Raw genomic sequence first — 20,731 nt, 5'->3', positions numbered from 1 at the left:
CTGCGCTAGATAGACATCTCTGTTGGGAAGGCAGCTGAAAACAGAGCTGCCCCTGGTTAAGGCAGTAAATCCTATCTGTTTTTGCAAGAGGCATGACATGCATACTTCTGTTAAAGTAACAGCATCCAGCACCAGGAACAGCCACTGGAAATTTGGCAACATCTGGTTTTCCATGCTGAAAACATGCCAGCCCACTCAGGCAGCATGGGACAGCTTCAGGAGATGAAAGACAGAAGACGAAATGGAGCTACGCCCTCACGCTTCGTATCTGGCAAGGTGGGAGGCTGGCCACCACGCTCCCCCGATGGCAGCCTGGCTGGCAGCCGGCCACGCTCCGTCCCCCCATCCCCAGCTCAGGGGCGAAGGATGCAGGAGGTGGTGCTGTGATTTGCAGACGAGACGGTCTCTTGCTCACCAAGCAGCACTGCTCATCCTCGACCAGCTCAGCCGGTGCTTCCATCAGCTCCCAGCAGAGCACCTGCGCTCCCAGTCTGCCGAGTAGCAGCAATTTAAGCGGCTGAAAAACAAGAACAGCAACAACCTCAGCTCGTGCTTGACTCTGGCTGTTTTGGTTTTTTTTTTTTTCCTGGACGATCAGACCCCTTCCTGACTTCCAGGAGCATCAACACCAGCAGGGCTTGAAGGGTTTGGCCCTTCACCAGTTTGCCCTGGGGCATCTGGGGCTGGAGCTCTACCCACGGCTGGAGCTGGCGTTACAGATGGGGCTGTGTTCATGGGCCTCCTTAACTGCGTGACCGTCACCTCCCATTCTCTGGGGCTTTACCTGAGGAATTATATTTAAATTAATCCTTTTGGCACCATCAGGTTCAGGACTTCCACCCTGAAGACTAATGAGTTGCATTAAAATTAGATAGATTTAGGCTAGATATTAGGAAGAAAGTCTTTACTGTGAGGGTGGTGAGGCAGTGGAACAGGTTGCCTGGAGAAGTTGTGGCTGCCCCATCCCTGGAGGTGTTCAAGGCCAGGCTGGATGGGGCTTGGAGCAGCCTGGTCTAGTGGGAGGTGTCCCTGCCCAGGGCAGGGGGTTGGAACCGGATGATCTTTAAGGTCCTTTCCAACCCAAACCATTCTATGATTCTATAATTAAAATTAAATCCCATCAAGGAGAATATGAGTCTTTGCTCCTCGGTGCTCATTCAGATCCTTCCGAAATCTCTCCCGCAGTGCCGTGGTTCTCACTGCGCAGGCCCAGGGGGCTCGTTGCCGCTGAGCAGCCCAATGGAGCTGGACCCACATTGAGCAAGAGTGAGGACCAGATGGCCACAGGAGGCATCTTCCAACCTAAGTTTCCCTGTGGTTCTTATACTGAAATCCATCTCATGGAAAATAACAACCACCTGTAAAGAAAACTACCCACGATAGATGGAGCTCTGTCTTCTCTGGGTTCTTTTGTGTATAACATGGTTACAAACAGCACTTGCTTCTGTACCTGTCCTACCAGGAATAAAAGTGACAGAGAAAATGAACAAAAGAGTAACTTTCTAGCAAAGTCTCTGGCATAAATGAAGACCTGACTTGCAGGGCTTTTGCTTGGACTCTCTCGTCTCTGTGGCTGAAGCCCCCGGGAGCTGCAAGCACAGCCACGCTCACCACAGATGGCACGGCCAGAAGCACCCAAACCTCACCGTCACTTTTGAAACAGCAGCTGCGCGAAAAGCAAAAACAGCTTTAAAAAGGAATGAAGGCAGAAACCTACACGATGCCCAGGCATCGCACCGCTGAACCGAAACCCTCAAGTCTGTACCGGCCTCTTGAACTTTGGGAAGATTGTCTCTGGATTTGGGCACAGATTTGTGCCTGAACTTTGTGCCTCTCAGCCATCTCAAACACGCCAGTTAAACTCTGCAGTAATCTCTGATCTTTCAGGGTTAATGATCAGATGCAACTTTGAAGCCGCTGAACTTGTGAACCAGGATGTGTTGGGAAAGGCCGAGGCATGCAAAGATCAGCTGGTTCTCAGGCGGCCAGTGGTAGCCGACGTGATGGGGAGGGTTGGCGTTTGGTGGGGATTTCGCTAACAAGGGGTGATGCTGGGGCTCCTCACCCCCCTCTCCAGCCTCTGCGCTTCAAGGAGCTCAAGCAGCTTTTCCCCCCTTTGGTCTCTAGGCTTGCACAGCGCTGAGAAATTAGCACTAGGCATAAATCCACGGCTGCTGGGTTGTGCTACATAGGGCTGGGGCTTTTTCAGTTTGTTTCTGTTCGAATGAGATCAAAACCAGTCATTTATTACGATTTTTCACCAAGACAATGCTGCAGAACCCAAACCAACCTAAACCATCACCTTGTGAACCATTTGTATGAATCTTTTAAAAGCCATACTTGAAAAGGAGACTGAGGGGAGACCTTCTCGCTCTCTACAACTACCTGAACAGAGGGTGTAGCCAGGTGGGGGTCGGTCTTTTCTCCCGAGTAAAAAGCGATAGGACACGAGGAAACAGCCTCATGTTGTGCCAAGGGAGGTTTAGATTGGATATTAGGAAAAATTTTTGCACTGAAAGGGTTATCAAACATTGGAACAGTCTGTCCAGGGAAATGGTTGAGGCACCATCCCTGGAGGTACCTAAAAGCCAGGTAGACATAGTGCTTAGAGATATGGTTTAGTGATGGTTTTTGTCAGAGTTCGGTTGATGGTTGGACTAGATGGTCTGAAAGGTCCCTTCCAGCCTGGGCAATTCTATGATTCTGTGAGTCTATCATGTCCATCCTGATACCTTCTCAAAAAATCCAGATTTCACCATGGAGAGACCTGAACAAGAAGGGTTTCTCAGCTCTCTAGAGTTGAGAAAACACTTGTATAAATCGAGATTGTTGTATTAAGCATCCGTATCTTCTTCCTGTCCTTTACAGTGCGTAGTGTCCTACTGCCAGTATGCAAGTGTAACTCCTTGGCCCGGCTTTCCTGGCCATTGATGGTCCCCTCCCAGAATGGCCCGAATGAAGGGCACATGTTCAGGGATGCCCCGGCACTTGTGCATCCCTTTCACAGCTCGGAAGCTGTGGAAATGCCGATTTTGGCCCTGGAAAGCCGCGGGTCTCGTCCCAGGAGCTGCTGCTGCTCCTCCCGGCTCCGGCTCCGGCTCCGTCTGCGGGGATTGTGAGAGCCAACAGTGACACCCCCCGGGCAAGGCAGGAACGGCCACCCCGCAGCACAGCCCTGCCCGCACACAGCCAGGCGGTACCTTGGGTTGGAATATTACAATTTTCAAATATTGGAATGTTACATTTTTCAAAATTATATACACGTACATGCCCATGTAAATTGAATACATATATTCACTATATATACCGTATACATATAAACGTGTGTATGTCTGTGTGTATATATACACTTATATGTATACCTGTATGTGTGTATATGCGTGCATGGGGGAGCCTACAGGAAGGACGGGGAGGGACTCTTTATCAGGGAGTGTAATGATAGGGCACGGGGCAACGGTTTCAAGGTGGAAGAGGGTAGATTGAGATTGGATATCAGGAACAAATTCTTTCCTGTGAGGGCGGCGAGACACTGGCCCAGGTTGCCCAGAGAAGCTGTGGCTGCCCCATCCCTGGAGGGGTTCAAGGCCAGGCTGGATGGGGCTTGGAGCAGCCTGGTCTAGTGGGAGGTGTCCCTGCCCAGGGCAGGGGCTTGGAACTTAGATGAGCTTTAAGGTCCCTTCCAACCCGAACCATTCTGTGATTCTGTGATATGTAGAGAGTTTATGTGTGTATATACACATATATTTACATGTGTATATCACATATACATGTGTGTACATCTATATAAATTATGTGCGTAAGTATATGCGAATGGTTTCTACACACAGCTCATGCTGTTTATCTCACCTCTTCAGGCCAGGCAGCCTGGGGAAGGTGTCTCCTGCTCTCCGGCAGCAGCCACCGCGGGGTGAGGGGGCCCGCAGCCGCCAGAGCCCCTGCGGGGGCGGCTGCGGGCCCGGGGGAGGGAGGGAGAGAGGAAGGGGCGGAGGGAGGCAGGGATGGAGGGAGGCAGGGACCGAGGAGGGCGGGGATGGAGGGAGGTGGGGACTGAGGGAGGGAGACAGGGATGGAGGGACGGAAGGAGGCAGGGATGGAGGGATGGAGGGAGGCAGGAATGGAGGGATGGAGGGAGACAGGGACGGAGGGAGGCAGGGAGGCAGGAATGGAGGGATGGAGGGAGACAGGGACGGAGGGAGGCAGGGATGGAGAGGTGGGTGGTGGCCACAGCCCACAGGAAGCCATACATCTGTGGAGCCCGATCCCGAGGGATCCGGTTCACGCCCACGCCTGGGGAGCTCCGCCAGGAGCGGAGGTGTTCAAAGCCGTGTAAAGCAGACACTCAGCTGCTGCTTCGGCTGGCTGTGTAACGCCAAACAAAATACCGTCCTCATTTAGTTATTCTCTGGTGTCGCCGAGAAGTGAGCTGACATAGGTGACAGGTGGGAATGGAAATATGAGCCTCGACAATTAGCCCAGTGCTCATTTAGAAACGCTAATTGTGTCAGGGCAGTGCTGGTTTGCTCCTGCCCTGTGTGGTGTGTACCCGCAAGCCCAGTCAGGAGCCCCAGCCACCCCAGCCACTGCAGACCAGGCAGCAGGGTGAAGCCTGGCTTTGCTGAGACCAACACCCCAGGAAGCCTCCTGTGGCTCGCACACCCGGGCGGGCTCCGTCCTGCAGGACAAAGCAAAAATGGCAGTCCCTCACGCCTGCACGGGTAGTGCCAAAGGCATCCAGGCAAAGCACTAGAGGCCTTCGGAAAATTAACTCCCTGCAAGTGGATGAGAAGAGCTTTGAACCAGCAAAAAGGAAAAGCTGCAAAACTAAGAATTTGAGAGGGGGTGGGACCACCACAGCCTCTGCCCAGCACCGCGACCTGGGCTGGAGCCAAGCTGGACATCCACCTGGAGGCCTCCTGCTACAGCAAGGCAAGCCTTTAAAGTTCAGTTTCCCTTCACCCATCATGATAAAACACCTACTTTTAACTACAAAGCTCAGCAGAACATCAAGACTAGCCACTAGCAATTGCATTTCCTACAGCCAGCCTCCAACAATATCAGGTTTCTGCCGTTATCTCTTGTCTGGAAAGTCCAAAGATTACCCTGTGAAGCGTCTCATCTATTTCAGAAACAGAAGATCCCTGTACCTGATGTAAAATACTTGTGTCACACAGTCAGCCTTTAGCCCTTCAAAAAAATTTCAGATCATCTGTGCAATATTGAACTTTAACGGAGTAAGGGGAGGGGATTTTTTTTTCCTTATGTTTTACTTTTTGGCATTGCCAAAGCACTTTCATGTCCTGATTTTCAGAGTCACTTGATTACTGATGTAAGATGCACCATATGATCCCACCGTATGACCTGGCCTTTGAAGGCGGGGAGCTGTGGCCCTCATGGCTGTAACTTGGGGCTGCAGTTTGCTACAGCATCTTGCAAGAAGCCCTGACTTCTTGGGCATGTTACCTGGGCTTTCCTCTCCCCGGCCCTGACCTGCTGCCCAGCCACCCGCAGAGCCCCCCCGGCAGCTCACCCAGGAGGGCTGCTGGCGCTGGAGGGGGCTAAGCTCCGCTCGGCTCATTTACAGCCAAAGATGCTTGATAAACTCCAGTGAAAGAAATCTGCAGTGCTCCCCAAGATTTTGCAGATGGCACCCTCCACCTCAGCCATACCATAACCCAGCAGCACACACCTGTAGTCTGTCATGGGTGGTAAGCCACGCGGTGCCTCCAGCTTGTGTCTCACACAGGTTAAATAGCCTCCGGGATTTGTATTAGAATCATAAAATCATAGAATCATTATGGTTGGAAGGGACCTTTAAGATCATCGAGCCCAACCGTTAACTTAGCACTGCTAAACCCACCACTGAACCACATCCCTCAGCACCACGTCTACCTGTCTTTTAAATACCTCCAGGGGTGGTGATTCCACCACTTCCCATCCCAAGGCTTGACAGCCCTTCCAGTGAAGAAATTTTTTCCCAATATCCAATCTAAACCTCCCCTGGCACAACTTGAGGCCATTTCCATTATTAATGATGAAACATATTATTTTAAACAGCGGCTTTGCTCCTGGAAATTGCCCGGAGCCTCCCAGACTGCCTGCCTGCTGGACCCGTGCTTTCACCCGCACCCTCGTCCCATCATGGAGATGGGGGCTGGGACAGAGGGAGCTATCGGGCAGAGGGAGCTATCGGGGTGACACACAGGCACTGGCGGTGCCCACAGTGGGTGCCCTGCTCGTGTGGCCCCGGTGGGACAGGGTGACCCTGAGCAAGGTGCTGCTCGCCCCGTGGGACAGGGAGGGGAGAGGCTGCGATGGGCTTCTCTGCCAGCTCCAGCCGTGCCTCTGCTCAGCGGGGTTCGGTGGCAGCCCGGAGCCCCAGCTCAGGAGCAGCACAGGCTCCCCGACACCCCCAGCTTCACTGCTGCACGTTTGCATGGGGAAAGGCCACACCAGCCCTTGGAAAAAAAGTCAAGTCGTGGCCAGTAGCTAAGGCAGCAAGTAGCTTGGCTGCAGTGGTTGCTTTCGCAAGCCAAGGAGTCTGAAATGAAAAAAGAAAAAAAAAAAATCCCAAAGCAGCAAAGCGAAGCATCTCTGAGCAATAACCCTGTGCCCCGCAGAGCACTCATCAGACCGGACACGCCGGAGACGTTGTGCAGAGACACGCTGGTTTCACTCTGATCGGATGAGGATGAGGGTGGTTTTTTTTGCAATTTATGATAACAGCATTTTGCAAGCACGATGGAAATGTGTGGTAAACCCCAGGCGAACTGGGGCAGCCTGTGCACACAAACAGTGCAGCAGGGGGTTTCAGCAGAGTCAGGCTAAGGCTTTAACTCCACCATGCCTGTCCCCTGCGCTCCCGTGGCCCAAGGCAAGCACTGCCACCCGTGCCCAGCCACCAGCCGCCTCCCGCAGCTGCCTTGCCTCTTCCGGGGCCTGTGCCTGGGTTTTGGCCACAGAGGTGACCTGTGCTGCGTCCACAGAGGTGACCTGTGGTGTGGATGGCCGTGGTCCCGCGGGGGCACAGCTGTGGCTCTGCAGCAGGCAAAACCCCGCAGGCAGGCCAGGGGGGACACTGAGCCCCGGAGGAGCGCGGCAAGGCGAAGGGCACACTCGCTAGCCAGGGAAGAGCTTCGCTGCAGGTGAGCAAAACAGTAGAAAAAAAATCAATTTGCTTTGACGGAATGTCCTTACTGCCTGTGAACTGGCTTGTATTAGCAAAATCCTTACAGCAGGGTAGCGAACTGCTCATTTCTCCCGTTAGTTTGCTTTGCTCAGAACCCAGCATTTATGTATCCTTTGCATCCACTTTCTTGGCTTCTAAAATATACATTGTACCTGGACTAATTGAGGACATCCGCACTGGCACGGGGAGTGGCGTGTGTCCTGCCCTCACTCCAGCTGCTGAGGGACTCATCTGAAAGACAAGTAAGATGCCAGTATTTTGAAAGAGTTATCACAGAATCATAGAATGTTTGGAGTTGGAAGGGACCCTCGAAGATCGTCTAGTTCCAACCCCCCTGCCCTGGGCAGGGACACCTCCCACTAGACCAGGTCACTCAAAGCCCCATCCAGCCTGGCCTTGAACACCTGCAGGGATGGGGCAGCCACAGCTTCTCTGGGCAACCTGGGCCTCACCAACCTCATCGTAAAAAATTAGTTCGTAATATCAAATCTAAACCTACCCTCTTTCAGTTTAAAACCATTGCCCCTTGCCCTGGGCAGGCCTTGGCCTTGGCACAGGTCTTGGCAAAAAGTCCCACTCCACCTTTCTTGTAAACCCCCTTTATATATTGAAAGACTGCAATAAGGTCTCCCTGGAGCCTTCTCTTCTGCGGGCTGAACAATAAACAGGATAATGACAGAGGCAAGTCACCCTGACCCGGAGCCCAGGCACAGGCTGATTAATTCAGTTCCCCTCCCTTAAATTGTTTTTTTCTGCTAATCGAGAAAGGTTGGCAGAAAACAGATCTGGTCACAGTAACTTGCTGCGGTGCTGATATGGGATGCTTAGACATTGGTACTTGTCTTAACTTGACGTTATATTTTGACTGAGAACCAGAATAATGCACCAGGTAATACAGCGCGTAACAGCTGGGGCAAAACCCGGCCAACTCGTAGGTCTGAAAACAAATTCTAAGTCATGAACCAGCACCAAGTAGAAGCTTTGTCAGAGAAGAATTTTCTCCTTCCCCCTTCAAAAATTTCACATTTTTAATCCATGACCTGGATGAAGCCACCACAATTAATACCAAATCCAGGTCCCGGCTCCAGGGCTGGGCTCACTGGATGCGCAGTAGATGTTTTGCTATGGACAATACAAAAATCACAGCTAAAGCTAAGACAGAGTCAGGATGGGCTGTGACGGTCGGACCAGCCCTCTGGGGAGGCGTGGTGGACCCTCGTGGAACTAACAGGGCTCATCCAATTTATGAACAAAGACCCCTGAGTGCGAACGCCCCCAGCAGGGCCCAGTATGAGTCCTGCTGGGATGGTGCGTCCATTCTGGTGCCCACAACCCTGCCCCAGCAGACAGCTTCAGCGATGGGTTCAGCATAGGACCTGCTCCCCTGCTGGAGGTGAGACATGCAGCGTGGACAAAGCCACCTACAACCCACCAGGTCTGCTGTGGACCACCAGCCCTCGTGCAATCAATATCCCCACTTGCCAGCGAGCCCACACAGCCCTGAGCGTGCGGGGGAACCCTTGTGCTGTGGAGGCAACATCACAAATAACACTCAACTGCTTCAAATGGACAACTACAGGTGGCACCGGCAGAAACAGACCCCAGAAAAGAGCTCCAGGGTCTGTAAAATCTTTTCTGTCAAGACCAGCTAAGGCCAGTCAGGCACACAGACACTGAACTGAATTTTCAAGGAAATACTATGTTTGGGGGATCTTTTTTACAATTGCACATACTTTTCAAAGTCCGCAGTGAGATTATTAGAGGCTCCTCTGGTGAGTGAGAAGCCACAAACCCTGCAGAGCAAAAAGTACCTTGAAACCACCACTGAATCCACGAGAAAGCCTCTTGCCTGAAGGGTATCCACAGGCCCACAACAAACACACCAAAAATACCCTTTGGTAGGAGACGGTGAAACCACCCTGGCTGAGGCAGCCGGGTGCCTGAGACACGGGCTGCTGTAGCCTCCTGCTCTCGTTCAGTATTTTTTCATAGTTAGCTAAATCACCTTTGATGCTCTCCTCCTCAAAACAGCTTCAGTCATCCAGAGGAACAAGGAGGCAAGAAAGCTCAGTCGCTACCTAAGCAAGACCTTGGCAGCTCTGGCTGTCCTCTCCTTCTCTTTGTGACAAAGAAGGGTGACCAAAGCTGCTCAAGAAACTTGTGCCATTCCCCAGTCTCAAGCCTCAGAAATAAATGCTCTTGGACTTCTTTTTTTTTTTGTTTGTTTGGTTGTTATCGCCTTGAGGAATCTCTGGGACACTTTGGAGGCTTCAGATAAGATTATGGCCAATTACGAAGGAAAGAAAAAGAGTTCATCTCTCAGTATCTTTGGACAAACAATCTGAGGCAAACAAGGTTTAGCAACCTCCCTGGGCTTGCAGAGTCCAGAATCCCAGTAACTCATCCTGATGCTGTAAACCCGAAACGCAGCCCGGCCAGTTTTCCATCGTGGCAGTATCTTATCTGCTCCGACCCCTTGCTCCTGTTGGCCGAACCCACACGGCTCACCTTTTTATTGCAATCTGCCCATGGAAACGCTGCAGGGATGGTGTGTTTTCTTCACCTTTTGTCCTGCTTGTTGGAGCTGAGAGCGGCCCTCGGCTGCCTCACACCCCGGCTGGGTCAGTGCTGGGTACACACGGGGGGAGCTTTGTGTCCCCAGCACACACCCTGTCATCTCCTCTGTGACCCTGCATGTCTCCTCCGTGACCCTCATGCTTTACGACCCCCCGATACAGCTGTTCACCAGCAGGTTGGTGAATGGGTCCAGTTCTCCGTCCAAGAAGAAATATCTCCTACAGCGGAGCGGCTCTTCCCGGCATCCCCCTTTATTTGCAGTACTGTCGCTGCAGCCCACGCCGCACACCTGGCGCCACCGAGGCTCTGCTAGGCTGGAAGAAAAAAGAAAAGAAGGTAAAATTCCTGTGCCCACACAGCAAGATCTTTTTATAGCCAAGGGGATGCGGTTTTTTACTCTCTTCCTATTTTCCACTTAGGGAGTAAACAGGAAAACCAACCTGGCCTGGCGGCTAATTTGGGAGCACGCAGTGTCTCTCCGCGTGCCTCCCAGTCATGCTTCCCGCCCTCTCCTGCCGTGGGCCAACACCCTGTGTCCCCAAAGCATCCCTTGGAGGGAGGCGACAGCCCTTGGCTGCTGCTGGACGGGGACAGAGACCGCGCCGGGACTGTCACCCGTAGCCAGGGTCAGGCACATGGGGCCAGTCAGCATCTGCACTCGTCTCCTCGGCATGTTCAAAAGATCTCTATGGGGCCTGCTGCAGACGGAAAGGGAGCCGGTGCCTCCGAGCAAGCTGCTGATGGCCTTACATCTCCCTGTGTGTGGCTGAACGGGTTTGTGCACACTGGCATCCACACAGCCCAAACTCAACCGCTGCCTGTCGACCTTCACCTGCGCTCGTGTTTGTGCTCCCATACCATGGCTACCACAAAGAGGAACCCAGGCTCCCCCGGGAACTGGAGTTTGGCACCACCATACATCATCCTTTGTTGTCCCCCTTGGTCACGCAGCTGAGTGACGAGCTACTCACACACACACGCACGCACACACAGACACACACGCACGTGGGTACCCCTCAAACCCATCCACATGGAGCAAAGCTGAAGAAACCCCCACCGTGGTGGTGTTCCCCCCCCACCGCCTCGCTCCCCCTCCCCGGCAAATGTGCTGCATTTAACCCTGTGCTGCTGCCTGCGCCTCCACGCTCACCACCCGGGGTGGGGGTGGTGGATGCATGGCCCCAGGAGGGTGACCACCGAGCAATGGCTCTTACAGCAAAGCATCGCCTCCTCCATGACATCGCCCAAGGGAGAACACGCCTTTGCCTTTAGCCATCAGCAACTGCAAGAGAGAAAAGAAAGAAAAGCAGTAGAGCTGGCAACAAGTGGAACCCAAAGCGCAGCGAGATGTAGCAGGTCTCTGGCCCCTTCGGCGAGACAGCCAGTGTCAAAGCAGTGAGCAGAAGGAGCCTTGGTGGCAACACGATGACTTTAGTCATAGTCACAAGGCTAAAACAGCCAGGAGGGGGAAGTTTTCTCAAATAGCAGATAGGAAAGTTGCGTAACCACCACCCAGAGCCTTCAAACAGGGCCTGGTTTCCCCCTCCAAAATTAGGATGACTTCCCCATGCAGTTTCCAGATGCATCTGTGGCACAGAGCAAACCCATGGGGTGGGCTGGGATGGGGTGGGGGTAGAGCGCCCACCCCACGGCGATGGCTCAGCAGCCTCCAGGGGGCCACACATGCTCACGGGGGTGGAGAAGCATTTCAAAAACCATGGCCTGCAAGGCTAATCGCAGCACACAGCTTTGAAGCCCCTTTGTTGAGAGATCGCAGGGTGGTGAGCAAAGGGCTGAAGCTGGGGGATGCGCTCTGCCACGACACCTCCCGACGGCAGCCGGGGCTGTGCCGTACCCTTCCGAAGGACTCTCCTCTTGGACAAGCAGGAAAGCTTCAAGAGGCGCTGTCAACAAACTACAGAAAGGGTTTAGGTCCAGTTCTTTCTATCCCCATTCCAAAACGGACAGCAAAAGCAAGAACTCCGCTGTGGCTGTGCGTACAAAGGGGTTTGTGCCCGGTGCAAGGACACCCGTGAGAGCGGCGCCAGTACCCCTGAGCAGTGGGAAGCAGGATGGATGCTGGAGTTAAAAGGCCACCTCGGTCGGTGTTGCTCATTCCCAGGCACCGTTCGTGGGTGCATGAATCACCGGCCCTCCCTTTGAATCATTAATCACTGCAAAAATCAATAAAGGCCACATATGTTTTTCACATATCAGCCATTAGTCTGACCTTGTGTCTATCTCTGTAGAGGGTATGAAATAAAAGCATTTCAGATCAAAGCAATCAGCACTAAATTTACCCAGCAGTAGCACCCAGTGGAGCCCGCTGATTTACAGCCGCTGAGCTCATACTGAGGTTGTTTCAGTTCCCGAGAGCCCTGGGCAGTTACAAAGCCCTCGTTGTCCTCCAGGGACACGAGCAGGCGGGAGGGGGCTGCTGCAAAAGGATGTTCTTTGGGATTTGTTTATTTCCCTAAAAACAGGGACTGGTTTCTCCTCCAGCAGCAAGTGTCTACACCGCACTCAGGGATGAGCCGATGCGTCTCCTCTCCCAGGCACCGACATGGGGTGGTGGCACCCAGAGCTGTGACCGTGTCTCCCTCCTGCAGCACCTCCCCCCGGCCGAGGCTCCGCCACTGTGGAACAAACACCTTGCACAGCAAAACCTCCTGGAGACGCACCATCACCAGGCAGGGAGACCAGAAGGACCCAGGCCATTCACCAGGGATGAGGCATGGACAACTCAGCCCTCTTGGACCGCAGGCCGAACCCCCTCTAGCCCATGCCCCAGCCACCAGAGCCACGCTGCCTACAGTTTTTCTGAATGTATTTATTTCTTTTGGGACTAAGATGCCGAGACCCTCCAGGCAGCGCTGCTGACCAATTACCCATCACTATTGATCACTTCTGCATTCGGCTTTCCGGGTCAGGCCTGCTCTAATTTTGTTAGGGGCGGGCAAAGGGCCAGCAAACCAGGAAACTGCAGCACTCAGAGATGTCCCGGGGGTACGCAGACAGGTCAGCCAGGTCCAGAAAACCCAAACTCCTTCCAAATTCCCACCAGTCAGGGGCAGGTATGGTGCTCTCCTGCACGGACCACCGATAACTGCGCACCTACCCCCTCGTTAACCTGTCACAGTGCCCATAACGATCTCTGGCTAATGCTGCTGCAGAGGCCACCGAAATAATTGCCTACGGAAAGGGAACAGTTTGCTTTTTGGAACAAAAACCCCTGTTCTTTGCACTAAGTGGGGAGATGGGAGGGTGGGTTAGGACACTGCAAAGTAAAGCCCATGTAATAGCAGGAGACACACAATTTGGGCAGTTTCAAAACTTCTCAAAACTTGAAATCAGTAATAATTCTGCTTACTAGAGACAGCGTTTTATTATGGATTGCTTTGGTTTTAATTTAAAATCATCTCCTGTTTACGCTTCCCCAGTTTTGAGTCTAGGGACCATATATCAGGTCCCAGCTACCCAAAGCCTCCCTCACGAGTGCCGTGGTCCTGGCAAAGACGTAGGGGCCTCACAAGACGGATTTCATCCACTTCTCACTGCCAGCCCATCATTTAGCCAGCCTCCCCAAAACATGGAATTCTACCTTCCTACCACAGTCAAAACGCCATTCACCGCGTTGAAGCCACCCCGCAGACGCCGTCCCTTCATCCCCTCCCTGTTAGCCGGGCTGTCTTTCCACTGTGCCCCTCCATCCCGCCTCCCCGCTTGACACCAGCGGGTGTTTTTACTGGCAATACCTCTGCGCTCAGCCCTCTCTCGGCACCGAAATAGCCGTGGCCAGGCTGTGGCTGGGCTCCCTGCTTTTGCAGGCGGCGCTTTCCTAACTGGCTTTGCCTCCCTCCAGCGTGACATCCACCTCTTTACGTTCCCCCTCGCAGTTACTCATTTCCAAGGGAGCTATGGCTGTTACGCCTCAGCCCGCGCTGACATGCAGTGTGTCACACAGACATGGCCCCTTTGGCCTTGCCCGGAGCATCCCCCCTTCCCCGGGGCCGTGTCGGGTCCCATCTGCTGTGCAAACCCCCCGCTCCCTTCCCGGACAGGCAGAGCCGGGAGCCCAGTTGGCTTTAGCCGGGAAGGTACGAGGCTTACACGCCTCCCTCCCAAAAGGCCACGGAGTTTCCGAACTCGCCGAGGACCTGGGGCTCAGCCTCCATGGACCGTCCGGCTCCGCACACACCGACAGCCCCGGGACGGAGAGCTCTGCAGCCGAGGCCATCAACCTCCTGAAATATTATGGGGCCTTTCAGTTTCGAAGGAAACCACAAGCGCCTTTCTGCTTTAACCTCTCCTCGCTGGCTCAGCTGTAGTTGCAGGCTCCCCCGGTCCCCGTGCAGGGACCCCCCCACTCCCCCGGCAAGGGGACCCACCAGTACATGGAGGCACGGCATGGCACCGCAGGACACCCCGGCGCACACTCGCTCAGCAGCGCCGGAGGCGAAGGACTGAGTAACCGGGGGGTGATGCCCAGCCGGTCACCCCACATCACCCCACACTGGGAGGACATCCCAGCCTTGGCTCTTCCTAGGTCATGGCCGTACTTTCCCAAACCCCATGGCTATGGGATGCCCCTGGGCGCAGGCATGCGCCCAGGGGCATCCCATAGCCATGGGGTTTGGGAAAGTACGGCCATGACCTGCTGCATTTTCCAGCTCTGTGTAGCTGCTCCCAGCACCGAACAGACCGACAGACAGACAGACAGACAGACGCAGAGCTGATCTCAGCCTGCCCTCCCCAGTATCGCCCCGCTGTACACGCCAGGCAGGTTCGCCGCACCCGTGCAAACCGTGGGCAGCGGCCTCCTCATTCAAATCGGGCAGTCGACAGCGCACACCTCTCCGCCTCGGAAAATAACCAGCCCTGCCCCATGGCTTTGCCTCGGTCGCTCTTCGGCGAGAGCTCCTCGCACGCCAAAGCCTGCAGCAGCCTGAACGCTCATTTCCCGACAGCCCCTCTGTCAGCACCATGATGGTTTTCTGGGTTGTTTTTTTTTTTTTTTTTTTTGGTGCTTGATAGGCATCACCTCACAGAAGTAAACACGCCCAAGCTGCACTAGCAAAATTCCCCCAAAGATTGTAAGGGGGATTTTATTCGGGGGTGATTCTGGTTTAATCTTGCAGCTGGGCTTACTATAAACCTTTGGGCTAGAGCGCGTATCAAACAACTCCACCTGCCTCGCTGATTACATTGGGATATTGCTATTAAAAAAAATAAAATAAAATAAAATTTACTTCAACATTTAAAATCAAACGTGAAGTTTAAAGTCGAAGGATGGCACAGGGCCAGCTCTGGGCAGCCGCCGGCGGGGTGGGGAGGACAGGCTCTCCCCGGCCCCGTGCCAGCGCAGGTCACCCTGGGACGGGCAGCCCCTGCCCGCCGCTGCCTGCACCGGGGTGCGCTCGTCCCGGAGGGGAGGATGCCCACAGGATCGCCCTGCCCGCACCGATGCTCTCCATCACGGCATGCAACGGGCACTGGAGCCGGCGTCCTGCCCAGCGCCCAGAGCAACACCAACCAAAAGAGTCAAGAGGTTGGGTTTTCTTTTTTTCTTTTTTTTTTTCCCCCTTACGCTGCTTTTTGCTCTTTTCCTCCGCCTTTGAAAATTCCAGATGAGAAAAATAAATATTGGAAGGTTATCCTTTGTATCTCATGATCGGATCACAAGCTCGCATGTGACTCGGGAGGGAAAAACAAGTCTTTCCAGCAGATGTCAACGCAGCGAGCGAGCTCCGCTGACTGCTGTACCTTGATATCTGCTGCCAAAGTCAATTCTTGGTGCATCCTTGAGGTAAAGAACCTCATGATTCATCAGGATCTTACTCTAATTAAAGAAAAACTCAGATGACTTTCATTTTGGCTTTGCCTGTTTAGCAACTCTGAATGTACTGTGTATGTAAGGATAAATAGCAGCCCTCAGCCACTGTTTTGTAAACAGGCTCCAGCTCAGGAAGGGCAAGGGCAGGTTTGGAGCCACGCTGTAAGTCCTGCACTCACGGGGACTGAGCAAAAACCTCCCTCTAAGCAAAGGGATTGATCAAACAGGAGCCCAGGTAGCCACCCTGCTGGCCAATAGCCCGCAAAATGGCTTATAATGTACTCTGAAGGCCAGGGTGGGCATTGGTGAGAGGGGCCATGCCACCCCAGCGGAGCATCTCTGCATAGGGGAGGGGGATGGCGGTAAGTAAGCCTGCTGCCTTCCCTCTTCCAGCGTGTCAGGGTTTGCCCCTTCCCAGAGGAATGGTGCCTGGGTTTGCCCGTGCCCTGGCACACGCTGGCACCTGAGCACCGGGGTCTGCCCACTGCTGCTCTGTGAGCCTGGGGTACAGCATCCCACCACAGTGGCTCCATGAGCCGGGGATACCACATCCCACCGCAGTGGCTCCATGAGCCGGGGATACCACATCCCACTGCAGCAGCTCTGTGACTGGGGGATACAGCATCCCACTGCGGCGGCTCCGTGAGCCAGGGATACCATGTCCCACTGCAGCAATCCCCGCCGCCGCTCCCGTCACATGATGGGTCAGCGGTTCATGGGAAGTCACAGGCTGAAAGCTTAAAAAAAAAAAAAACAAAAAAAAACCCAAAAAAACAAAACACCAAGTTATTTCAGCCAGCTCCCTCCCCACAGGAAATAAAAATTGGAGCCGAGCTTTAGCAATTTGGGTTTGACCAGACTTATCTCGCCTGGGGCCCAGGGTGGGTTTGTCTCGCCTCGCTCCTCACCCAGCTCCCAGCTGTGAAATCCAGCAGGGAAAGGAGTCGGAGACGGGCAGAGAAGGGAGAAAACACCACCGCATGTGCCTGGGGTGGGGGGGGCAAAGGGGGCTTGCTGTAGCTCTCCCAGAGCCCCGCATCAGGATGACTCTACTCAGAGACAGAAAGTCTCTCCCAGACCTTCCCGTCCCCGCGAGGCCGATGGGAAAAGGCTGCACAGCAAATATTCCCACGGCCACTGCCCCCCCGCCCCGGCTCACCGACCCCGGCGCAGGGTGCACGGCGCGGCACGGAGAGGCTTTTGCCCTTCCTTTGCCCAGGCTCCATCGACAATCGGGCAGCTATTTTTAAACCAGCTTTTTCTTTTCCCCGGCAGAGGCGCTTGAATGGCTTTCCCCTCGCACACGGAAGCGCAGGGAGCACGGACGCCGTCCCTCATTGTGATGGGAAAGGTTATCGGGTACAAAACAAAAGTGAAATCATCTGCTGGCATTCCTGGGACCGAAATAGCCGCCTGCTCTCCAGCGCTGACGTTATCGCAGGGGAAGGAAGGCTCCGGATACAGGCAGCAGTCCCGCTCTGGGGCTCACGTACCGACCCTGCAGCGAGCCAACACCCGGCCCCGCTGCGAGCGAGAGCGAAATGGGGTGTTCTTACCGTGAAAAATTAAAGATAACTTAGTGGGTGAGGTCCCAAAGTTGCCGTCACGCCCGAGCAGCCACAGAGCCTCGCACAAGCGTCGCTTCAGCGACAGCCCAGCAGAATAGCTCGGCTCTCCCACGATAACGTGCGGCACTAGAGCCCTCCCGGGGACGGCCAGGGAGAGCTGTGGCAGATGGATGGTCCTAACAGGGGGATCTGTGAGCTGCCGGAGCTGCCCCTGGTAGCCTGGGGGCTGTTCCTCTTGCACAAATAGATTACATCCAAGAAACGGCATCACCGCAAAGCCAGGTGCATCCATCAGGCCTGTCCTGACGGAGTTGTTTCTCAACTGAGATTTGTCACAAACCCGCTGAAAGCGGAGCTTGCCACAGCCCGCAGCAGCTCGGGAGGGCTCCGGCGCGGGGCTGAGCTGGCAGCGTGTCGTGGTGCGACCGGAGCACAGCCCCTGGCCCCGTCCCCGCATTGCCTCCTGCCTTTTTACAGCCCCTGACACCGGGTTCTCTGCGAGAAATGCCAGGAAAGCACCCAGCTCCAGGGAATTCCCGCTGCCGGCTGCTTCCCAGGGACCTCCCACGCCTCCTGCTATGGGCAACGCAAACACTGGGAAGTCTATGTTTCGATTTCTCTTCTCAGGGCAGGACCATGGAGGCGCGGAGCAGAGCCCAGGCTGGCCATCCTGGGGGGATCCCCATGGGAACCATTTCTAGTGGCACCCCAAAAAAAGGGTGGGATCACAGGGAGACTCCAACACCCCAGACCGGTTGCTGCTCGCAGCCCTGCTCGCCATCTGCAACTAAAGCAAAACCCTGGGAACGGGCGGCAGGGCCAGGCCAGGAGGGCTGTGGGGCACTTTGCAGGTGGAGAAGGCAGCGACACCCAAGAGATCCCACAGAGCCTGGTGGAGAGGGAGCGGCTGGCAGCTGGCATGCCGGGGCTACGGCGTCGGCCAGGACATGGGGAGAGCGGGATTTGGGGAACCCTTCAGCGGTGAGCAGCCCGGCAGAGGAGCTCACGTACCAGGCACCTGGGCTGAAGAGGAAAACCTCCTGCCAAGCACAGGGACTTCATTGCTTAAATACCTCCCTGGGGGACGACCGCCCAGGTGAGGGCTGAGTCGCTGCAGAGCTGAAGCTGAGAACTGAGGAACATGAAAACAAGGGGTAAATTTTACTTCCCCTGAACACCCAGTAAAACATTTACCAAAATCGTCCAAGGCGTTTTCAAAATGAGCCAAGTGCTCCATTGCCTGCCAAACCCAGATTCTGTCCAGAGAAGATTTAAGATTCTTCTTCATTTGAATTGCAGTAATGAACTAATACTGCGAGTGCCTCCAGCTGCCAGCAGCTGGCTCGGACTTAATTGCACCCGGGAGCCCTCCCCGGGTGCTGCGGAGCCGCCCACGGGCACCGCCAATGTCGGGTCGAGCAAAACCACGCCGGTCGGGAAATGCCAGCCATGGCTGTCCGTATGGACTCTGGCGGGGACGGCAGAGCTGCCAGCGCGGGCTCCGGCGCGGCTTTCCTGGCTTTGTTGACGGGTACGGCTTTATCGCTGTTAAAACACCATTTGTTGCTGTGACTTTTTCCCCCCTTCTTAAATGTCAACTTGAAAAGAAAAATTTGGGAAAGGTCACTTACCAGAGAGACTGGAACAACTCCAGACACTTGGACAAACACGTGTAGGGTCAGCTGCTGCGAGAGGGGATCTTAAACCAGTTATTTACCTGGTTGAACAAGCGCTGTGTTTCTGCAGGAGGGCGAGACTTTATGTACCTTGCAGGAGGCAATCAATCTCCTCACCACCCATCCATCAGCTGCCGGGATCGTTAACCCTTTGGGACACCCAGGTGGAGAAGATGCTTCACTCAGGGTGCCCAATTCCCTATTCCAAGGGGTCACGAGCACCCGTTGAAGCCCCAGGCTTACCCTGAGGATGCCGCTGGGCTGACGCTATGGAGAGCTGCTCCGATGGACCCCTTCCCCGGGCACCCACTGGGGCTGTGCTGCTCCCCGGCATGGCACGGGGCTGGTCACACTTGGGTCTTCATTAACACTTGCCTGGAAGCAGCGTGCCAGAGACCCCGTTAGTGAGGAGCGGCATTATACATGCACAGATGTGTGCAGGGCACATCCAGAGCCAGGCACGCTGGGTCCTGTTCTTACCGGCAGTGTGAGCGGAGACTTGCTGCTCTCCTCGGCTTCCCACAGATGGAAGAAAAAGGATAAGAGGGACATCCCATTGGTTAAAAGGCACCTGTTCAAAAGATTAGCAGAACAGGATGGGGTTTTCACTACCCCCAGCTAAGGCGGGGAACTGGGCACTGCGGCAGTGAAGCGAGCCGTGCTTTCACCTTTCGGCCTTCCCAAGGATGCTTCAGCATCCAGCAAACACCGTGCAAACCCTGGAAAAGGCCACCCAGAACAGAAACCCTTCTCACCACCTCTCACCACCCAGCCGCTGCCCGGCCACCTTCGGCGCCTGGTTGAGTGTGCCCAGTGCTCGCAGCCCTCCTGCCCCTGCAAGCCGGTGGCAGTTTGCCCCTTCATTTGCAGGTAGTCTTCAAAGCTGGTAATTGCCCCCACTGACAGCTGTAGACTGGGGCAGGAGATTGCGGGGAAGGTCTGGCAGCCCCAAGCACGCCCGCTCTCCTTTTCGGGGAGCCCGGGCAGCTTAGGTGGGGAGGGACCACAGGCAGGGGGTTTCCTGCAAGGTCCCACCAAACGCCGTGGCACGCGTTCCCAGCAGCTCCCACCGCTGCCCTCTGCCCGAGCGCTGCTCCTCTGACAGTGGAGCACCAGTAACTACGGCTCCTTCAGAAAAATTCCCAGCGAAGGAAGGCGCAGGTGGCAAGGGGCTGCTTTCACAGAGAGGTGAGTGTGGTGGCGAGGAACAGTCCCTACAGACACAGCCCTGTGATGGCCTTTAGCTCTACCTGCCGCCGCTGCGCTTGCTCTCGGTGAAAATGTTTGTCTCTCACCTGGTGCGTTTCCACCCCGACGCTGAACTCCGCCTGCAGCCAAGGCATAATAAATAATAAACTTTTTTTCACATCTTCCCTGTCCCAGCCTTCATCCCCATGGCTTCTCAACAAGGGAAACTTCAGAATTTCATTAAAAAAAACCCCATTGATTTTGGCGCTTGTTTGTAGCCAGTGTGGTCATTTATGACTTGCACAGAGTGCTCTGTAGCACAGCAGTACCCAAACTAGCACACGGACCAGGGCAGTGCCAGACAAATCTGCTGCAAGATGGGCCCAAGCACAAATACAGGCTGGGCAGAGAATGGATGGAGAGCAGCCCTGAGGAGAGGGACCTGGGGGTGCTGGTGGACGAGAATCACGGAATCACGGAATCTTCAGAGTTGGAAGGGACCTCTAGAGATCATCTCGTCCAACTCCCCTGCTAGAGCAGGATTGCCTAAAGCACATCCCTCAGGGCTGCATCCAGGCGGGTCTTGAAAATCTCCAGAGAAGGGGACTCCACAATCTCCCTGGGGGCAGCCTGTTCCAGTGCTCTGTCACCCTCACCGTAAAGAAGTTTTTCCGTGTATTTGAACGGAACTTCCTATGTTCCA

The 20,731-nt window shown here is 54.7% G+C and overlaps 1 long non-coding RNA gene across 2 annotated transcripts; it reads right to left on the bottom strand.

Moving 5' to 3' along the window:
• Positions 1 to 6,916: 6,916 nt before the first annotated feature.
• On the bottom strand, positions 6,917 to 19,375 carry LOC134521172 (uncharacterized). Of its 2 annotated transcripts, none has more exons than XR_010072667.1 (6): positions 19,321 to 19,375; positions 19,084 to 19,215; positions 18,796 to 18,989; positions 10,978 to 11,045; positions 9,695 to 10,077; positions 6,917 to 7,417 (listed from the first exon to the last, which is right to left on the bottom strand). It is a non-coding gene; the product is annotated as an uncharacterized LOC134521172 (long non-coding RNA). The 2 variants fall into 2 exon arrangements; XR_010072666.1 differs by having other exon boundaries at positions 18,882 to 18,989.
• Between the last annotated feature and the right edge of the window lie 1,356 nt (positions 19,376 to 20,731).

Source organism: Chroicocephalus ridibundus, chromosome 9 (assembly GCF_963924245.1).
Source record: "Chroicocephalus ridibundus chromosome 9, bChrRid1.1, whole genome shotgun sequence".
NCBI lineage: Eukaryota > Metazoa > Chordata > Aves > Charadriiformes > Laridae > Chroicocephalus > Chroicocephalus ridibundus.
Note: the sequence above shows the minus strand (reverse complement) of the source record. Positions and strands in the feature narration are given on the sequence as shown.